Raw genomic sequence first — 7,319 nt, 5'->3', positions numbered from 1 at the left:
ACAATTTTATATTTATGTTTGTATATGTATCTCATATGTCAAAATTGGAGGAAATATGAGTGTAATATGATGATAGAGATGAAACAAATTATTATCCAATTGACATTTTACTTATGTCAGGAAATATATCTTTTTTGACATTGAAATTCTGCCTCATTAGTCAACCTTCAATGTCTATAAATAAACGTCAATATATGTAATCCTCTGATATATTTTCATTGTTAAGGTAATGGTTGGTTGACAAAAAAAAGTCATTTTTCGAGCCATTAATGGATATTAATAAATTGTTGCAAAAAATCCATAATGATAGGTAATTAATGTATGTTAGTTGACTAAATTTAATTTAAAAATATCATGGAGCAATCAATTATGTCATATTTTTCAAATATCATCTATACATTTTTATTGATGCTGGATTCAAGAATTAAGAAAGAAATCACGAAGAATGATAATGACACGTTCTTTAAACTCATAAAATTTCGTTTTTATTATAGATATTGAAATGTTGAAAGTATAAATATTCAAAATCGGGGGTTAAATTGAAAAAAATAAATCAAAATTTTATAATAAAAATTATAACATTTTAAAACTTAGAGATTAGATTGAAATGAAAATCAAAATTTAAGGAATAAAATTTCAAAATATTTTGAAACCTACAAATTAAATAGAAATTAAATATACCAAAAATCCTAAAATAAAATAAAATAAAACAAAACAAAATAAAATAAAAGCCGTCATATACCCTAAGGATCATAGAGCGGCTAACTGAAAGGTGGCGACCGCCAGACGGAACCCTTCATGATCACAAAAAACACCCTCTTATTACAACGCCTATGAACTGCATGCATTCCCCAATTCCCTTTCCCTAAATTCTCACTCAACAAGATGACAAAAACATACGCAATTCTGCAGAAGAAACTCCAAGAACTCGAACTACAACTCTCTCACAACAACCTCACCACCATTATTCATCCTTCCCTCTCCCAAGAATTCCACCAAAAGTTTCTTTTTGTCGCCAATCTCCTCTCTGCAGAGATCGCCTCATGCCCGACCGAGCTTATGCCCCGACGCTTGAGGCACATGGCTCGCCGCCTCGCCCAACTCGAGGCTGGGTTTTGGAGCCCGGACATGCTAGCAGACAACGGCCATGTCAATGATTCATCTACTTGCTGGTGCACCGAGTCATGCCTGAACGACGACAGTGAGGTAGTAAGTGGGAGTAGTTGTTTGGAGGATGAGATGGAGGGTGGGGAGTGTTTTTATGAGTGTGTGGAGGGTGAAAAAGAGAAGAAGGAAGAGAGAAAAATTGTAGGAGTTGGAAAACTGAATGGAGCAATGGCTAGTGGCTTTGTGATTGGTATGGTTTTAATGGGTGTTGCTGTTTTTTCCATTGAGTTTTTTGGTTATTTTCAAGTCCAACAAAATGGAGGTTTTGTTATTCCAACATAGAGTCTTCTAATTGCATATGCTTAAAAATCTATATACTGTTTTAGCCATTATTGTTACTTTATTTAATTACTTTGAAGGTTTAATTATTTGTTGTTATTTTGGGCTAAATGAGAGGAGAATGAATAATGATACGATATTATCTATGTGCAACTTGTATAAAATGGTTTCATCCGATTGTGTATAATTTGATCTTATTTTTCTTAATATCATTTCTTTTTCAAACTTTAGTAACCTATTATTTGTTGTGTATATAGAATTATTGTTAAGCATAAACTAATTCATTCTTTTGTTAAATATTCTGCATTTTTTTTGCACCAAATCAACGTCGTTAACCCCCATTGGTTACTCTCCAGCTTTAAACTATAGGAATTCATATGCTCCTTGGTCTTGCTACTAAGACTAGTCTATAGTGGTGGATTCAGTTTAATTATTTAGTTTGGATTTGGACAAGTTTAGTTTTTTTAACCCACACATTTATTGATATGGGAATTTTTTTTTTCACATGTAATGTAAACAATTAAAAGGAAAATATAGGTATTACCAAAAAAAAAAAAATATATGTGTAATGGGAAAAAGAGAATACACAAAAATTCAAGAAGATTAGTAGTAATAAGGCACTTTTTTGAAAGTATTAGTGAAAAAACATGGCATTCTTGTTTGTAGAATTCAATTTAGTCTCCTCAAAAGACAAACCCTATACAATTTTTATTATTTGTTTCTTTCTTAATTTTTAATCGATCAATTCTTTTTTTCTTTTTATAATTCATTCTTCAAACAAAAAACATACATAGCTCTTTTTTTTTTTTTTTTTTTTTTTTTTTTTTTTTTTTAATTTTGAATTTCACAAAAGTCATAATTTTCTCTATGTTGTTTTCCTTATTTTTATATTTAAGAGGGTAGATCCACTTTTTTTAGATTTAAACGAAACAAATAAGATGTTTATATAATTTTTTAATCTTATTTTACAAGAAAATTAATATTCCTGTTTCATATTTCATGTTTCATGTTTTTCGTTTTCTGTTTCGTATTTATTATAACAAAAAAAAAAAAATTTACTATGCTTGATTATTATTCACATGTTTCTTGTTTTTTTTTAGAAAAAAAAGAAATATAAGCATAAATTTGAATGAAAATTGTTTCTTGTTTCTTCTTTTTTTTTTCTTTTCTTTTTTTCTTTTTGTATAACAATATCATAATAAAAAAGGAAGATATGTTATGTTATACATTAAACATCGAAAAAGATATTATCAAAAGTTGCATTATATAATTGTATAAAATATTAAAGTTAAGCTAAATGAATGATTTTAACCAACAACATTAATATATTGCAAAATTATACTCATCATCTACTAAACAATATTACAATCAAAATGTTGTATAAACACCCATATTGCAAAATTTAATACTCAAAAGTTAAAATAAAAAAATTAGTATATATTTTTTGAAAAAGATAATCATAAAAAATAGAATATTTGACAAAATATTTACATTTGATGGAAAAATAAAGTGTAATGAATTTTTTCTTTTAATGGTTTTGCTTTCTGAAATATAAATAGTTTGACAATTTTTCTATTTTTAAAAATCCTCTTTTGAAAATTAAGATAAAATATAAATCTAAAAATGAGAGAATTTGAAAATTCAAAATTAAATTAAAATAAGATATAGATATATTATAATTAACTTGTAAATAGAAAAAGTTAGTAAAGAAAATGTATACACTATAAAATATGGAAACAAGTATAAAAGGAAAAGAAAAACAAAGGGGAATTGTTATAGATAGAACAAATATAGAAGTATCTATCTTGGGAGATGGAATTTATTAAAAATGGGGAATTATAATGCAATAAAAAAACATATTCTTAAAAATGAAAAAATGAATAAAAAACAGATCGAAAATGTAAAAGAAAAATCTGCAGGTGGGATTCAAAGTTTCAAACACAAGAGTAGTTGAAGGAAGACAATTGCATGGGTGTCTAATACCAACACATCAAAGTTTATAATATTTACTTATGAGATTGGTAAAATAAAAATAGAAAGAAGCTATACTTTGATATTGTCTCCCTTTTTGAAATGTATCTAAAATCTTAGAAATAAAAAACAAGAACAACTATGAAACTCGTATGTTTCTAAAAAAAGGAAAAATAGAAATAGAAAACAAGAATCAGAAAACGAAAATTAATTTATAAAATTAATATTGTTCGACCAAAATTTTACATAAATTTAATTCCTAAAATGAAACTTTAACAAGAGCTTAAAGTTTTTAAACCTTTTGGGTTTCAATGTTCAAGTTTCCAAAATTTGAGAACTTCAGCAGAAGTCTTTAGTTTTTTTCCGTAGAGAATTTTTCTAGGCCATTACGTTTTTTTTTTTAAGTTGAATCTAACAATTCAATAATTCTTTTCTAAAAGTAAGAAGACAATTTTGTTATTTTAAGAACTTTTATATGATTTTTGGCAAAAGAATTATTTGTTAAAATGATAGAACTGTTTATATATTTTTTTCCCTTCTAATTGAAATAATTATAAAAAGTACTGTTAGAGAAAAAGGAGGAGAGATTTAGATGAGATAATATTTTTGTCTTTTCTCTTGTGTATTAATGAATGAAGATAAGGACAAATTTTTACGGTGGTAAATCCTATAATGATGGAAAGGAAAATAATAAAATAATTGGAAAGACCCAATACAATTTATACAAGTGTAAGCATGACATTGGTTGAGGAAATATTCCTCCAACCAATTTTTAACCATTTGAGTGTTCTAGAATTTTATGATAATTCTATGAGGATGTTGAGGTGGCATTTGCTGAGGATCCATGTGTATTGATTGTGTGGCGACCTCTCTAATATTCTCCCTCAAACGAGAGGATAATTCAATTACCCCAAGTTTGGACCTTAAACAATGAAAATGAGAATGAGTGAGAGGCTTAGTAAGACAATCTGCCAATTGATCTTATGAAGGTATATATCGAACTTCAAGTGCACTGTGAAAAACTTGATTATGAACAAAATGCACATCTATTTCAATGTGCTCAGATTCGGTGCTTGAACAAGCTACAACACTTTGTTTTTTGAGGACCAAGAAACCAAATTATTACCTACAAATACATAGTATGCAGCAACTGACTTGCGATCATCAATACTTGAAGCCCAGTCGGCATCAGAGAAAGCAGTTATAGACAAGTCAATATTTGGTTGAAATAAAAGGCCATAATGCTTAGTACCACTGATATATCGAAGTGCCCGTTTAACAACCTGCCAATGAAGATCAATAGGTTTCTACAAAAATTGACTAAGATGATTTACTATATAGGATATATCAGGACGAGTATTAGTGAGATATTAAAGAGCCCCAAGAGTACTTTGATATAAAAATGGGTCCTCTAAAGGTGTGCCATCAGTAATGGATAGATGCTTGCCTAGAACACTTGGGGACAGTGTTGGTTTTAAGTCAGTGTTGAAGCTTACGTAATAAGTCATTAACATATTTTTCTTGATTCATAATAAACTCAGACTCAAGATATTAGATCTGAAATTCAAGAAAATAGTGCAGAGGCCCAAGGTCTTTTAAAGCAAATTTAGCATCCAACATGATTATCAATCTACCAAGTTCAACAAAATTATTGCCCGTAACTATCACATCATCCACATAAACCAGAAAAAGAATGACAGAATTATGCTTTCTGAAGATAAAAAGAGAGGAATTAGATTTTGAGTTAAGGAAACCAAGCCTCAACAGTTCATTGGTGAGAGCAGTATTCCAAGCACGAGGTGTTTGTTTCAAACCATATATCGCTTTATCCAATTTGCAGACATAGTTGGGAAAAGTAGAATTAATATACCCGGAAGGCTGAATCATGTAGACATCCTCTGCTAAACTGCCATTATGAAAAGCATTATGAAAGTCAAGCTGTCTTAAATACCAACCTTTCGAAACTGCTAAGCTGAGGACTACTCGTGTTATCGTAGCTTTAACCACCGGATTGAATGTTTCAAAGAAATCAACACCCGGGTTTTGATGAAATCCCTTGGAAACAAGACGTGCCTTATACCGTTGGATCGTCCCATTTGAATTCCTCTTAATTCTAATTCAAAATACCCACTTACTGCCAATCACATTTAAATCTGAAGATGGTGGAATTAGGTGCCATGTTTGATTTTTTACTAGAGAATTATACTCCTCATTCATCGAGTGTTTCCAAGAGGGAGTAGCCAAAGCATCCTTAACCCTCGTAGGTTCCATTAATGACCAGTCAATCAAAGATGTGGAGAGAAGGATTTTTTGATTGAATATATTCACTTTAGCCCGAGTTGTCATAGGATGAGAGGGTAAAGAGATGGTATTTGAGCGGGAGTTTATGGCTAAGGTGTCTGGATGGAAGATCGATAAAGAACTTGTTGAAGAAGAAGAGGAGGAGGAGGAAAGATGAGAGGTGTCGGCTGCATTTAGATTAGATGGGTTTAGTGAGAAAGAGGCAATCGGTGAAGAAATAAGGTAGGGTGAAAGGTGGGCCGACGGCGAAGTAGGGGATTGGTCCTGTAGGAATGTAGGATAGTGGGCCGATGGACTTGGGTTTGAGTAGGCACGATGAGAAGAAATAATTGGACCTTGATTAGTCGGTGGAGAATAGGTGGTTTTATTTGGAGTATTGCACGGAGATAATGGGTTGGGATTTGAGAAAATTGAATTGGACACATTCGAATTTAAAGAGGAAAATGATGAATTCAGTGGGGAATGGGTAAAATTGGGGTGCATTGACAAAGGTAATGGTGGGTTGACTATAGAATGTTTTTTATTGGAAGAATTAGAAAAGACTGATGAGGATGGAAAATCTTATTCATTAAATTGAACATATCGGGAAATAATTATTTTTCCTAAAGAGGTGAGACATTTAAAACCTTTATATAAAGGGCTCGGGTCGAGGTAGATGCATTTTTGGTGTGAAAATCAAACTTGTGTGAAGAGTATGGTCTTAAATAAGGGTAACAAGGAAAACCAAATACTTTTAAGTTTGTGAGATTTTGTTTAATTGTAAAGAGAGTTTCATATGTGGATTTGCTATTTAGCACCTTTATTGGCATTATGTTTATTAGCATGGTAGCAGTTAATAAATAGTTCCACCAAAAATATAGAGGTAAAGTTGCTTGAGCCAATAATGTAAGTCCAATTTCTACCACATGTCGGTAAGTCCAGTTTCTACCACATATCGGTGTTTCTTTTCAACACGCCCATTTTGAGTGGAAGTATAGGGACATGAATATCTAGATATAATGCCCATTTCATTGAACAACTTATGAATTTTAATAAATTCACCACTATTGTCTGATTGAAATGCTTTGATTGTTTTGAATAACTGAGTTTTCACATAAGTAATAAAGTGTTTGAACACTTCAAAAGCTCCACTTTTTGTTTAAGTGGATAAATCCAACTGTACCTACTAAAATCATCAACAAAAAGTATGTAATATCTGTATCCATCAGCGGAGGTAATTGGAGCGAGTCCGCATAAATCACAATAAAGTAGATTACATATATCAGCTGCTCGACTTTGAGAAAGATTAAATGGAAGCTTATGTGCCTTACCAAGCTGACAAGATTCACAAAATTTAGGCTTTTCATTGTCGCAGATTACAATCTTTAACTAAGGAATTCAAAATCTTCATAGATTGGTGACCCAAACATCTATGCCAAATATTTTTAGAAGCACCAACACTACTATTGACTTTTTCAGACAAAACTAATATTGATGCATTATTTATGTGTTGAAATTGTTTCTCACTACTATCCCTATGCTCCAACTCACCAACTGACTTCACAGTAACTCCTTCGAGATGATATAAGTCATCTCTAAGTGTTCCTTTCAGTAAGACTCGA

General features: G+C 30.9%; 1 long non-coding RNA gene across 1 annotated transcript; it reads right to left on the bottom strand.

Annotated features, from left to right (window-relative positions):
• Positions 1-4,004: 4,004 nt before the first annotated feature.
• Positions 4,005-6,039, bottom strand: LOC107991627 (uncharacterized). The gene is made up of 2 exons (XR_001763835.2): positions 4,544-6,039; positions 4,005-4,339 (listed from the first exon to the last, which is right to left on the bottom strand). It is a non-coding gene; the product is annotated as an uncharacterized LOC107991627 (long non-coding RNA).
• Between the last annotated feature and the right edge of the window lie 1,280 nt (positions 6,040-7,319).

The sequence above is a fragment of the Cucumis melo genome, chromosome 9 (assembly GCF_025177605.1).
Source record: "Cucumis melo cultivar AY chromosome 9, USDA_Cmelo_AY_1.0, whole genome shotgun sequence".
NCBI classification, from domain to species: domain Eukaryota; kingdom Viridiplantae; phylum Streptophyta; class Magnoliopsida; order Cucurbitales; family Cucurbitaceae; genus Cucumis; species Cucumis melo.
This window is presented reverse-complemented; position numbering and strand designations above follow the sequence as displayed.